The sequence below is a fragment of the Terrapene carolina genome, unplaced genomic scaffold (genome assembly GCF_002925995.2).
Source record: "Terrapene carolina triunguis isolate 2854851 unplaced genomic scaffold, T_m_triunguis-2.0 Scaffold139, whole genome shotgun sequence".
Taxonomy (NCBI): Eukaryota; Metazoa; Chordata; order Testudines; family Emydidae; genus Terrapene; species Terrapene triunguis.
Window position 1 is genome coordinate 5,448,189 of NW_020664490.1, and position 14,918 is coordinate 5,463,106.

Consider the following 14,918-nt stretch of genomic DNA (forward strand, 5'->3'; position numbering starts at 1 on the left):
AGGAGGAGTAGATTGGAAACTGGGACTGGAGGCTGGTGGGGAGAGGGAAACTGGGACTGTGAGTTTGGAGTTGGTGGTGCTGGGCCTGACTGGGCAAGAAGACTAGGACTGGGAGTCAGGGAGGTGGGGATTTGGGAGGAGGGACACTGAGTTTGAGTGTGAAGGCTGGGCAGAGAGATTGGGGCTGGGAGCCCGTGGGCACAAAGAGTGTGGTGGTGGTGGGGTGACTGGAAGTCAGAGCAAGGGAGAGAGACAGATTGGATAAGGAGCTGGAGGAGGACTGGGAGGGTGGAGGGGTGGAGAATAGGACTGGCTAAGTGAGGAGAATGGGACTAGGACAAGGAGCCAGGGGTGGGGAAGAGAGAGGACTGGAACAGGGACAGGTTGGAGGGGACAGAGCAGAAGGGATCTAGTTCAGGAGGAGCGGGCAGGAAACTGGAACACACTCCCCTCCAGATCCTAGAGTAGAACCCATTATTCCTGAGTCTCACCATTCCTCTGCTGTCAGCAAATCTCTGTGAAATCCGCTGACAAAGTGTCCCGCCCCCCTCTAGTGCTGGCCCACACAGAGGATGACCCCCTACTGCTGCTATCAGTTACTCCATTAGCTCGAGTGGCAGAGGGCTGTGTAGAGGATTTAAAAGTTCTAATCCTGTTAATGAAACATAGAATCATAGAACATCAGGGTTGGAAGAGACCTCAGGAGGTCATCTAGTCCAACCCCCTGCTCAAAGCAGGACCAACACCAACTAAACTAAACATGTGGGTGTCAGTATGATGCCATATTATGGAACTTCTGTTTTTTTCATTTTGCTTTTAAAAAAAAAACACAACTAGGAAATTACACACCAAAAATTGTTAAAAGAACATTATTATGCTTGCAAAATCAATCACTCAAAAGTAGGGAAATGCCAGAATTAAGGTTGTTTGTGCAACCTTCATTCAGCCCCTTTGTGCATATACATTATGATACAGTCTTTTATACATGATCACATCCTATTTTTTTCCACATGACCCCTGTCTCATTCAGTGCACAGGATGGGCCGCCTCCTAGGGATGAATCAGGACTGTGTAATGAAGGAGACTGTTGTCTCCTGCTTCATTTGTTGCAGAAGTTGGAAGATGTGTACCTGTTGTGGTTTCTGGGAGATGGCAGGCCCACCCAAAGCTAAAGGCCTGCCCTTCACCTGATGAATATGGGGTGCAGTGTCACACTGGTCTTTCTCTGTTTTGGCTTGCATTCCTTCCCCTTTGTTAATATTAATTGTGTTGAGTATCTGGTCACCATTAATTTTTTAGTGAAGACTGAAGCAAAATAGACATTAAATACCTCGGTTCCTTTCCCATTAAGTAGAGGGCCTATACTTTCCTTCTTCTTTCTCTTACTCCTAATGTATTATAAGGCAATAAGAAGAGGTTCTTTAATGTCTCTTGCTAGGTGTTACTCATTTTGTGCCTTAGCCTTTCTGATTTTGTTCCTACATGCTTGTGCTTTTCTTTTGTACTCCTCCTTAATAATTTGTCCCTGTTTCCACTTTTTGTGGGATTCCTTTTTGATTTTCAGGTCATTTTAAGAGCTCCTGATGGAGTCCTATTGGCATCTTACTATTCTTATCTTTCCTTTGAATTGGGATAGTTTGCAGCTGTGCCTCTAATATTCTCTTCTTGAGAAACTGCCTGCTGTCCTGAAATCCTTTTTCCCATAGATTTTCTTCCCATGGGACCTTACCTAACAATTCTCTGAATTTGTTTAAAAAAAAAAAAAGGGCAGATTTTTAAGTCCATTATCCTTATTCTGCTGCTCTCACTCCTTTCTTTTCTTAGAATTAGGAAAGCTATCATTTCACGGTCACTTTCACCCAGGTTGCTTTCCACCTTCAGAATCACTAACAATTCCTCCCTGTTGTTCAGAATCAAGTGACTGTCCTCCTGGTTATTTCCTCCACTTTCTGAAACAAAAGGTTGTCCCTAATAATACATTCCAAGAACATATTGGAAACTTTGTGTTTTGCTGTATTACTTTTCCAACAGATGTCTGGATAGTTAAAGACCCCCACTACTACCAGGTCCTGTGTTTTGGATATTTCTGTTATTTGTTCTAGAAATGCTTCATCCACTTCCTCCTCTTCATTTCGTGGTCTATATTAGATCCCTACTGATGTCACCCCTATTTTTTACCCCTTTTATCTTTACTCAGAGAGACTCAGCCGATTTGCCTCCCACTTCCCTCTGGATCTCAGAACAAGTGTATATATTCCTGATTTATAATGCAACACCTGGTACCTCTTTACCCTGCTTGTCCTTCCTGAATAAGCTATACCCCTCTATGCCATCTCATGACACTTAGGACCTGATATTTCAGAACACTTCCTGTTGGGGTGGAACATGAGGGCAAGAAAGTGGATGGTGTGAAAAATGAGGGTGTACAGATGTTTCCTGGGTGCGGTTCAGAGACAGACTGGCTGGATGTCATTCAGCCAACTCAGGTGGCACATTGGGGCCAGCCAGGGAGGCTTGTGGGGCAGGAGCCCGCTGATGAGTTCCGGAGGGCCAGGGTTGGCAGGTGGGTGGTGAATGAGGCAGGGGATTGCAGGAAGAGAAAGGATGGTCTCATGGTTAAGGCAGTTAAATGCAGCCCTGGAGAGCCAGATTCTATCTCCGTCTTTGCCACAGAGTTCCTGTATGATGCTAGACAAGTCACTTAAACCAAATATTTCACAGGTGATCACTAATTGTGTGTTCCTCATTTTCTGGGTGCCCGATCTGAGATCCTAAAGTCTGATTAGCAGAAGTGCTGCGTGCTCCCAGCTGCAGCTGAAGTTCATGGGAGCTGCGGTTTGACCATATACAGTGCTGTATAATGCTAAGTATTCTGAAATATCAGGTCCTGGGTGTCGCAGATTAGGCACCCGAAATTAGTGGGTGCTTTTGACCTTAATCTCTCTGTGCCTCAGTTCCCCATCTGTAAAATGGGGGTAATACCAACACCTCACGCCCCCCCCCAGGGGTGTTGTGACCCTCCCAGTGTTTGTTCCTCTATTCCCATAAAATAGTAGGATGATGAAAATATTTACGCCACTTACCTCACACAGTTGCTTTGAAAATTAATGTTTGGACAGGCCTTTGAAGATAAAATGTAACTAAAGGGGCTATACACTTACAAGAGGTCAGCAACCACAAAGTGCTTTTCCTTTAGAGGGCTTTTTCTTTGATCTTTTGTGGCAAATGAGAGAGTTGTATGTATTGGTTTTATAAATATCCTGTTCACCTCAATTTACCTGTGTGGTATTATCCTGCCTGGCTGAACAGAGTTAAATCAAAGGAGAACACACGAGGGAAACCAAAGTGAACAACATAATAGCAAAGATAAGGTACGGTCTAGCGTAAAGCAGAGGTCCTTGGGGAAACAATGGGGAAGATATTAATTGGGGAGTATCCTTGGCTCGGCTCCATCTTGGCTGGCAAAGTTGACTCTTCCTAGACCTGAGGATAGAAAGAAAGGAGACTCTAAAACGTAAGGATGCTGGCTTAAGGAAGAAGGCGGGGAGTGTTGAGCGGGTTGTCAGCAGCTGCCCAAGAGTGAGATGTTGACAGAGGCACTCTGAGAAAGAGACCAAAACTGCAGCAAGCAGGTTGTCTCTCCCAACCCAGATATGGGGGTGATTGGGCTGAAGAGAAAGCTTACAAGGAGAGTCTACGCTATAGCCTATGGTGGCATAATGTGTTTTATTCTGGGGTGTGAATAAACCACCCCCAAGTGAAATAAGTGACAGTGACATAAGCACTTGTGTGAACAGCGTTATGCTGGCAGGAGAGCTTCTCCCACCAACATAGATTTTTGCCACTCGCGGAGGAGTTTTATGGTGACATGAGAGCTCTTCCGTTGGCATAGAAGCATCTTCACCAGATGAGCTGCAGTACTGTACATAGAGCCATGGCTTTAGTTTTAGATAAGGGGAAATAGGTGTATAGGATTTTTGTTCTATCCCATTGCTCTGTGCATCATGCCCCCTTTGGGTGACTAAATAATGCTTTGGTTTGAAGATGTTTTGGTGTCATTTTAATTAGCTGCTGGTCACAGGTCCCCAAAGGAAAAGGGCTTACAAGTGCCAAATCCAGTTGGTCCTGTCAGGTAAATATGGTTGGTAAACAGGGAGGCTGTAGCCCACAGACTCCGTCTAAGAAAGGTTGGACCATGGATGAAGCTTGTGAAGCCTGTCACCAGATGGGTGCATTCAAGAGGGACTCAAAGGGGTCTAAAATGCAGCTCACTCTGTAACTGTGACACTCCTCTTCCTTTTTCTGTGTCCTTTTCCCCTCCCTCTGTCTTCTCTTCTCTCCTCTTGGGCTGAAGGCAGTTAGGAAAAAGGAAGAAATGTTCAGACTGCAGACTGAGGTAAGGACACCCTTGCATCCAGGCTGAGGTGACAGAAGGGGGCTTGGGTGGCAGTAATTGACAGGGCCATTTGTCTGTTTCATTCTATGTAGGTGGTGTCTTTTGTGAGCCCTACACACATTAAAGTAAACATTGTCATTTCCGTCTTTCAAATGGAAAAACTAGAGGTATGTCTACACTACCAGCTCTGTTGCGGTAGCACTGTAGTGTAGACACCTATTACGACGGAAGGGATTTTTCTGTTGCTGTAGTAAATCAACCTCCTTGAGAGGCGGTAAGTAGGTCGATGGAAGAACTCTTCCTTTGATCTAGCTGCATCTGCTGTGGGGGTTAGATCAACCTAACTATATTGCACAAGTCATTAAATTTTTCACAGCCCTGAACAATGTAGTTAGATTGACCTAAGTTTTAGGTGTATGTAGACCAGACCTCAGGCAGAGAGAAATTAAGGGCCTTATCTAGCTCCCATGGATTTCGGTGGGGGTGAATCAGATCCTAAATGTTTTACTCAGAGTCACACAGTAAATCATTAGCTGAGCCAGTTTTAGAACTTGGCAGTTCTCTGCCCTTTCCCTCACAGTCCTATGTTTTATTCACCTAGCTACGTTCTCTCTAATGCTCTCCATTCTAGATGTTTCCATTATAGGACAGGTGGGAAGGGCAGGAGAAACAGTCAATTTTTTTGTGATTTTAATCATATGCTAATTTGAAAAAAAAACTGTTTTACAAATACGTTGTGAAAAATTCAAGTTGCTCTTTTTAAACGTAAATCTAAACCCATGAAATGTGCTGAGCACATTGTATAACTTATACCTCTTAAAAGACTCCTAATGGTATAAGCTCCAGGTTTTAGCATTATCCAAGAATCACAGGTCTTTTCCATTTGTAAATTCATTAGAACCTTTAGGGCCCAATCCTGCTCACACTGACATCAATGGGATTTTTTTACCATTGACTTCAGTTGGTACATGATCAGCTTCTTGTCGCCCTTTGCCAATTTTCTTGTAGGTTGGTCTGTATTATACAGTATTAGTTGAGTGCAGAATACATCAATTATGATCATTTTCTTCTCTAAGCTGATCATTCATTCCAACACTGAATAATAAAAAAAAAAAAGAGAGAGAGCCTGGCACCCAGGACTAGGATGGCAGTACCATATGCAGAATGGTATCCAGTCCTTAGTGTGGACCCAAACATAAACAAAGCTATACCTGTACCATATCCACAGTTATAGCATGCAAGTGTAGCATTTTAAAATGTGTAATATCCACACTGAGTGTTAGTTTGATATTTAAGAACATAAGAATGGCCATATTGAGTCACACCAAAGGTCCATTTAGCCCAGTATCCTGTCTTCCAACAATGGCCAATGCCAGGTGCCCCAGAGGGAATGAACAGAACAGGTAATCATCAAGTGATCCATCCCCTGTTGCCCATTCTCAGCTTCTGGCAAGCAGACGCTAAGGGCATCATCCCTGCTCATCCTGGCAAATAGCCATTTAACTACAGTACTTGGTGCTGGAATTGTAGACTAAAATAAAATGAGACTATATAACCCATTTTCTGCTATAAAGTATGATAAATGTGGGACAGCATGTTCTCTTACAAAGAATGCTCTCCTTAAAATCTGATCTAAAACCATGAAGCATGCAATGATTTTCAAACTTATTTCTGCAGTGCAATAAAAAGAATAAAAAGAGAAGAGAAAAGAAAAGAAAAAACAACATATTTACAGACCTGCAGGAAGCAGACTGAAATCTCTGGGCTAGCTGCTAAGAGCCCTGGATCCTGAGTCTTTGAATGACCATTAAGAGTTTTAGTCGATCTAGTTCCTTAGGCCTGGTCTACACTAACCCCCCAAGTCGAAGTAAGGTACGCAACTTCAGCTACGTGAATAACGTAGCTGAAGTCGACATACCTTACTTCGAACTTACCGCGGTTCAGACGCGGTCCACACGCGGCAGGCAGGCTCCCCGTCGACTCCGCGGTACTCCTCTCGCCGAGCTGGAGTACCGCAGTCGACGGCGAGCACTTCCTGGTTCGACTTATCGCGTCCAGACCAGACGCGATAAGTCGAACCCAGAACTTCGATCCCCAGCCGCCGAACTAGCGGCTGGGTGTAGACCAGCCCTTAATGTTTCACTTTTTGTAACAATATTGTAATGCATTTTATCTTTTGCCTCATACGGTGGCTTATCTTTTGCTTCCTGATTTCCAGAGAAAACAAGATTCAGAAACCTTGGTAGACATACAGATCAGACTAATCTGTGCATTTTTAAAATCTGATTCTGATTGAAATGACACTACACTTAGTGCTGTGGTAGAAACGCTGGGTAGAAATAAGACTATGCAACCTTCAGGAAGTATTAAGATTTAATAGCAAGACTGAAACCTGACATACCATTGCAAACCCCTTAGAGCTTTACAGCATGGCATTTTGATTCCATTGTAAGTGTGTTTGAAAATGAGTCTATACTTGATTATGCAAATGATTCTAATGTCAAGGAACCACTATGTGCTATAAAATTAAAACTGGCAGAAAAAATAACCACTATGGAATAATATGCAATAAATCTACTGCAGCGGTTGGCTTCTGTAACGTAATGTCTCATCCTCGTAAGAATGAAATATTTCTCAGTCGTATCATTATTGCTCCACTCAGAAATATCCAGTTGATTGAACCACACTGGAAAGATCAGTAATGTGGAACAAATATCAGGTTTTCCCTATAGGAACGTTCTGCTGGGGAAGAGGGATACACTAGAGTGATGGTCTGGAAAGCTCAGCTGTTGCAGTTCTTGTAATTGCTATTCTCTTGTGATTTCTTTGCTGAATGAACTAAAAATGCTTCCCACAAACAGGTCTGAGAACAAAACATTTGACTCCTCACCAGAGCAAAACTCTTAATAAGCTGTGGTTCATGAATAGCCTTCTTCCATTGTTTCACAGGTTCACTATATACTATTGAATCTCTCAGCTGATTTTATGGTGCCAGACTTAACACAGAGAGCGAGTGCTTCTGTTTCAGTTGGTGGTGTTTAATTTTTCATGATCAGTGCAGTGCCTCCCCAGGTAGGTGACTCTGATGCTAATTAGCAAGGAGATGTTTTCTGGCTGCATGGGACATTATGTGCATTTGGTTCCATTAAACAAATGGGGGCAGTGAAATTGGTGGTGGTCACTGTTAGCTGCACTATCTCCCTTCTTGCTACTATTACCATTTGACAAAAGCACTGTTAAATGTAACCCATGCTGGGCCACACTGCTGCAAAATAACATGTTTTTCTGTGTGGGGACTCACTGTTGAAGAACTGTGGTCTTTCTTGATAGAAGCTGGGGTGCATGAAACCTTATAGAAGTGCTCTATGTGCATGGTGTGAACAAAGGGCAGATCGTGTTTCATTCTTGAATGTAGCCTTTTATGATTAGGATATTGTTCCTAATGGCATTAATGACATTTTGCTTCGCAGAACTATAACCAGTACAGATCCATGGCAAATAAATAAATCATCTCAGATTTACCAGTGTTGCATTTAAAATATTTGCTTTTCTTTAGTACACAATAAGAAAGAACTATAATGCCATAAAATCCAGGTTATTTTGGATGTTGAATGCAATAAATGTCAAGGTTTATCTTATGGACTTTTTCTTGAGAGTGTGCATCAAGGCAATAGATTAGCTCAGCAGCTACTGTATCTCACTTAAGAGATGGCTGTATTAAATAGCATAGGAATTGCTAAAGGGAATTGTTTAAAATGCATAAAATTAATTTTTTGCATAATTTCTTAAGGTGTTTCTATCGTTGCCACTTTTTTTGAACAAAGAGCCTTATAGAGTTCTCTCTCCAAATTTTATATTGTTTGGCAAAAGGTTTTTCAGTAGCATCATGTTTTGATGGCTGTCTGCATTTTTAAGGCTGTTTACCAGGCTATTGCACATAGAGAGTACAGTATTTAAAAAGTTCTTGAACTAGGAAACTGATGCAGCAAATTGTGCTGTGGGGTGTGTGTGTGTGTGTGTGTGTGTGTGTGTGTGTAGTAAAGTGATGCGGGCAAAACCCCCACCCTGCAATGAAGTAAAATTAAGGTTTTGCCAGAAGCCCACAAGTCAAAGTTAAGAGTACGCTTTAGGTCAGACTTGCTTTTTAACCTGATCTCTCCAGAAGAATAGTTGAGGCAGGACAGGATGGTGAAATCTGTGGAGTATACTACAGAGCTCAACCGAGTGCTGCATGTGCTACTGCACCTGTTTTCTGAGGCTCCCATAACCCCCACCACTAGGAGGCGTCTTGGGAGATGGAAAACCCCACGAGGGACTCCTCACAGAGTTTTCTGTTAGTCATTCAGAGTGTGTGCGTGTAGGGGGAGTGTGCTTCCCCCTTGCAAAACCGGCAGCAGTTTTATCCCCCCAAAACCTAAATATTTGTAGGATCTGTATGAAGGCCCTGCACCAGTTCAGACTTCCTGGTCCCTACTTTGGGCTTAGGGAATCTTCAGCCACTGGCTGTGCCAGGGATTTGTGCCTGGGTGGAGGGGACACAGAAAAGTTTATGTACTCTGAGGCCATGGGGCTTTTTTGTGTTCCACAATGTGGGTAGTGGGGGAGGAGTAGTGCCTCAGAAGTGATTGATTCATCTTCCCCATGCCTATTCCTCAGCACGGTGGGGAGGGGAGAGTGATCGGCACAGGAGCAGAATCCCCATTCACTCTGTGTGAGATGGGGCAGATCCACACAGGGGCGACCTTGCATGCTTCGCTGATGGACCCAGAATTAAATGGAGGCTGTCAGCTTGACATCTTAAGCACTAAATTCAGTTTAAAAAAAAAAACCACCCAAAACAACAGAAAATTTAAGGCTGACACTCAATTCTATAGATCCCAGATATTGCAGCATTTATCTACTGCTAATTATCGGTGCAGAGCTTGCCAAGCCAATCTGTGGCAGCCTCAGCAGTGAAGTAGAGAGCTCTCAGACCACCATCAAATCTGGTCAGAGGGCAGTCGTCAGTGATGTGTGACATTGTCCTTTTGGCCACTACTGCATGTGGGATCTTCTCGTTGGCCCCAGCTGTGAAGGGTCGCTGCACGTTGACGCTGGCCCATTTGAAATCAGTTCAGAAGGCCCATGAGCGGCCGGGTACACGCATGGTCAGGTGAGTTATAAGAGACTGGTTTCTGATGTCAGCTGCAGACCATTCTTCACACACATAGCTTTGCAGAGAAATCTGGGCAGGGCAAGTGGGCCTACAAGGGTGCCTCAATGACCAGTGTGCTCTTGGGTGATTGAAGAGGTCTGTGTATAGTGGTAGGCTTTGGTTTGCCCTGAGCTTCTTAACCATTCTGGCCGTAGCATCGGATAGATTTGTGGAGGAGTGATGTTGCTTAACATGGGGAGCCATGCTACTGGTGTGGGTCGAATCATCCCAGTTATGATGTGTAAGGTTGTGGGTAGTTGTGTGGCAACCAACTTGACATGAGATGAATAGAGCCAGACTGGAGCACAGCATTCTGGTGCAGAATAACAGAGGGCTAAACTGGATGATTGGAGAGTTTGAATGTTTGCTCCCCATGAAGTGATGGCCAGTTTGCTTAGATGGTTGTTACTCATCCTCACCTTAGCCACGGTTTTCTTTAAGTGGTTAAGATATGTGAGAGATCTGTCTAGGGTTTGTCTGAGGTAGACTGGGTGGGAATTATGTTTCAGGCAGGGTCCATTGAGAAAGATATTCTGTTCTTGGTCTGCTCTGGCCTTGTAAAGATGGAACACACTCAAAACCGTCTTGGTTACACTTGGTTGTAAATGCCACTGACTACAATATTCGGCCACCTTAGTCAAATCAGCATTTAGGGAATCTTCAGTTTCATCTAGTTTAATTTATGTATTGAAATCTACTGATGAAAAGTGCTAGATGAGTGCTAGTATACTATTATTACAGAGTGTCAAAGGTTAATGTCTTGAGGTTGCCCTCTGGGGCTGAGAGCAGGTACCTTGCTTACCTCCTATGTCATTCTCCAGGCAGTTTCAACCCTGTGGTCTGCTTCTGGGGTACAGTGTACAGTCTTCCGGTTGCGTCTTTCAATGCGTCTGCTCTCTTTTGGAGATACAAATCAGTCCAAAGAAAAGGAAAATACAGCCCCAACCCCATGCCTTGTTCTAGAGAGAGGGAAGCAGTTTCTCAGGCCCTGCAGGCAGTCTCAGTTCCTGCTCCTGAGTATGAGTAAAGGTTGGGCTTAATCATGGGGGGATTTCAACACGAAAACCAGCCTGGCCTGATGTCTTCCTCAGAGGGCTTTGGCAGGTAGCATTTGCAGTTGATCAGTTGGGGTGCAGGAGGGGGTTTGGGGTGCAGGAAGGTGTATGGGGTGCTGTCTCTGGGAGGGGGCTCAGGGCTGGGGGTTGGGTTGGGTTGCGGGAGGGGTGTGGGCTCCCGCCAGGTGGCACTTACCTCGGGTGGTTCCCAGTCAGCAGTGCAGCGGGGCTAAGGTGGGCTTCCTGCCTTCCCCAGCCCCACGCCACTCCCGGAAGTGGCCAGCATGCCCTTGCGGCCCCTGGGGAGGGGGGTGTAGCTCTGTGCATTGCTCCTGCCTGAAAGCACTGCCCCCGCAGCTCCTGTTGGCTGCAGTTTCCCATTCCCGGTCAATGGGACCTGCGGGGGCAGTGCTTGCAGGCAGGAGCAGTGCACAGAGACCCCTGCCCCCCAGAGGCCGCAGGGGTGTACTGGCCATTTCCGAGAGTGGCGTGAGGACAAGGCAGGCAGGGAGTCTGCCTTAGCCCCACTGCGCTGCCGGACATTTAGCGGCTGGAGATCGCAATCAACTGACAGAGGCTCCAGGATCGACCAGTCGATCATGATCTACAGGTTGGTGACCACTGGCCTAAGTGTTCCAGCAATTCATTTACTTATGGCATAGGATATGCGTTGAATTTTTAGATTGCGTTCACCTTCTGGAAATCTCTACAAAAGCACGTTGAGCCGTCTGGCTTGGGGATAATGACAGAGCAACATCAATCACTCTGAGACTCTTCAATGATCCCCATCTGTAATATGGCCCTTAACTCTTCCCAGACCATGTGCCACATCTTTGGGGTAGGTGTTGAGATGTCCCTCTAACTCATTGTCCAGGGTAGTTTCAATATGGTGGCAAATCAAGTGTGCCCATTTGGGTGAGGAGGAAAATATAGTTGGGAAAGACCCAACAACCTTGAGTACCTGAGCCCTTTGCTTGCAAGAGAGATGTGTACCCATTTGTACTTGTTCTGGGATGTGGGGTACGGAGGCTTGAGGGCCTAGTTTGGGCACAGGCAGGTAATGGGTGATCAACATCCCTTCCCTGGTCTCCCAGGGTTTTAGCAGATTTATGTGGTGCAGCTGAGTTTCTTTTCACCTTCCTGGCACATGGGTTGGCTCCATGGACCATCAGGTCTGATTTGCCACCTTAAATGGCCCCTGCCATTTGGTTAATTTAGACTCAGTGCAGGGGAGTAATAATAGCACTCTGGTGCCTAGTTTAAAGGTCTGCAGGCTGGCTCCCTGGTTGTTGATTTGTGTCTGTGTTTGCTGAACCTTTAACAGGTTTTCCTGAGCAAATGCCTCCTAATTTCTTGAGATGCTCCCGAAGCTGGAGTATGGATTGGACAGAATTGATTGCTTTCAGGCCTTGCTCCTCCCAGCCTTCTAGGAAGAGGTCTAAAATTCCTTGGGATTGTTGTCCAAATAGAAGTTCAAAGGGGAGAACCTGGTGAGGCCTGTATTACTTCCTTTGACAAAAAGCAGGAGAGAAAGGAGTTGACCCGAGTGTTTGAGTTTGGAGGCCATGAACTGCTTCAGCATCTCTTGGATGGTTTCATTGAACCTCTCTACATGGCTATCCATTTGGGGGTACTATACAGATGTCTTTAGGAACTTGGTTTTTAGTAGGGCTCATAATTCTTGCATTAATTGGGACATAAAATTGATCCCTACTTGGGAAAAGAGTTTAATGAGTTCTGAGGCAACCATTGTGGCTTTTTGAGAGTGCAGTGGGATGGCCTCTGGATAGCACGTACTATAATCTATGATGACAAGGATGTTTTGGGGACCTGCAGCACTCCTTTCCCGGGGTGCCATCAGGTCCATCCCTATCCTGTTGAAAGTGGTTTCTATCCGGGGGGGGGACGGGGACAGGAAGGGATAGCTCAGTGGTTTGAGCATTGGCCTGCTAAACCCAGGGTTGTGAATTCAATCCTTGAGGGGGCCACTTAGGGATCTGGGGCAAAATCAGTACTTGGTCCTGCTAGTGAACGCAGGGGGCTGGACTCAATGACCTTTTAAGGTCCCTTCCAGTTCTAGGAGATAGGATATCTCCATTAATTTAGTGGAAGTGGGATCAAGGTTGCACTCAGAATCCCCTTTGGGGCAACCAACTGGCATTGTGGATGTGATGCATAGAAATCCCTGACTTCTTGGTGGTCCCTATGCCAATAAAAATGGGCTAATACCCAAGTGAAGGTTTTCTCCCAGCCCAGGTGCACAGCACAGGGAGTGTCATGTGCCAGGCACTGAACCATCCAGAGGTACAAGCGAGGTACCAGTAGTTGGATTCTCACCTCATGTGTTAGCTTATTTAGTCTGACACAACAGAGGCATTCATCATGGAGCACAACGTGTGGCCACTGCTTGACACATTTGGGTTCCACTACCTGGCCATTTACAGAGGCTGTTTGCTCATAGGCCCAGCTCAGTGTCTGGCCCCCTTCTGTTCCTGGATAAAACCTGTGTCGTGAGCTAGTGCCTCTCGATGGGTAGCACCAACTCTTTAGTCACCTCCTCCCTGTGGGGGGGTGTTAAGTGAACGGTGACCCTCAAGCCTTCTTCCAAGGGGTCTTTTGATTCTCCTAACCCAGCTAGAGCAGTTCTGGGACCACTTTCAACAAAGGACCACTGCCATTTGTCCTGGTACTTTGCTTCCCCGTTTCCTGTATCATCTCCTGAAAATAGTCCCAATAATAACAGGATAGGCCAAGGTCCGAGATAATCCTATCTGGAGCACCTCAGCGTGTGGTCCCATGGTTAGCTGCAGCCATCTACTCGTGTGTGCCTTCATATACATGTGGATACATTGGAGGAAAATTGTTTCTCTTGGGACCTCCTCTGTCTCCAACTGATGAGTCTGCACCAAAGTCTGGCTGCACCGTAAGTCCAATAGCCCTTGACCTTGTCCTGTTGATCCACCTGGGGACTGTTAGGTTGGCAGGCCTTTGTTTATAGACTTGGTTCTCAGCTATCCATACCTGGGCATACCCACACTCCATTAAAGGGCTTCCCTATCAAAGGTGACCTCATTGTCCTGTTATAGGGATATTGATCACAAAGGCCCAAAATTGTTAAAGGTGTGTTAAACTCTCACTGTCCAACATTAAAATGTGACTGATAGGTTTGGGATTATTTTTAAAAGAGCCTTTGGTTTTACTTGGTTACTTCGCAAAGACCCAAAAGCATTCATACAAATTGAAAGTTTATTGATTAAACACAAGAATGAACAAGAAATTAAAACAGGCACTGTATACTGAAACTGTGGTTGAGTGATTTTGCAAAATGAACATAGTCAAACCTTATTAAAGTCTTTCTCCTTCTGGAGTCAAAATATCAATCTCTTATTTTCAGAGAAACCTTTATTTGATGAAAAGGAGAAAGTTAGTTAATTTTACTCTCAGTCTTGATATGAAAGGCATTCACTCAACCTGTCCTTGACAGACAGGCAGACACAAGGTGGAGGAGAGAGACGATACAAAAGATGGGTGAAATACGGCTTTTGTTAAGTTTAGTTATGATCTGGTCAGGGCTGTCATCTCTTTGGATAATTTCTCCTTAGACAAGGCAGGTTTGGATGGATGCAATCTGACTGACTTCAGGATTCAGTGAGAAGTCAAGAGAATGAGATAGGATAGGAAGGGAAAAAAGAGGAGCAGAAAATAACACAAGGCAAGGGAATACAACACAGGATCTTACATGCCTTTGCTGTGCTGATAATTAGCTATCCCCAGTGGGAGGCTAAGGACTGGATGTCATGATAATGTGATGACTTCCAGCACTCAGAGATGAAAACAGAATTTTTTAAACAAAAGCAAAAAGAAAGTCCTTTAGATGAGTCAAGATGAGTTGCAGTGCTGGCAGCTCAGAGGATGAGCTGGGGAAGATGAGAAAAGACGAGTTGGGATGCAAGGTGGGATAGAGGATGAGAGAGAGGTTTTTTCAAAGTCTCTTTTTAAGAAACCCAAAAAGGGAAAAAGTGGGTGGCATAGTTCATCCCCCCCCTCATTATTTTGTCCACCAATTAGGCCTAAGATCCATCACCAATTTTGGTCTATTTAACGTCTAGTTCCTTATCTTGTGTTTTTACCATGCAAAATTTCAACAGTCCTGGGATTATGTCAACATAGCCTTTTTGGTTTAGGCTAATCCAGTGTCTTTGTCTGGTTCTCTTGCACTTATTACAACATTCATTGCCATAAACAGCTTGACCTATTCTTGATGGTTATTGTA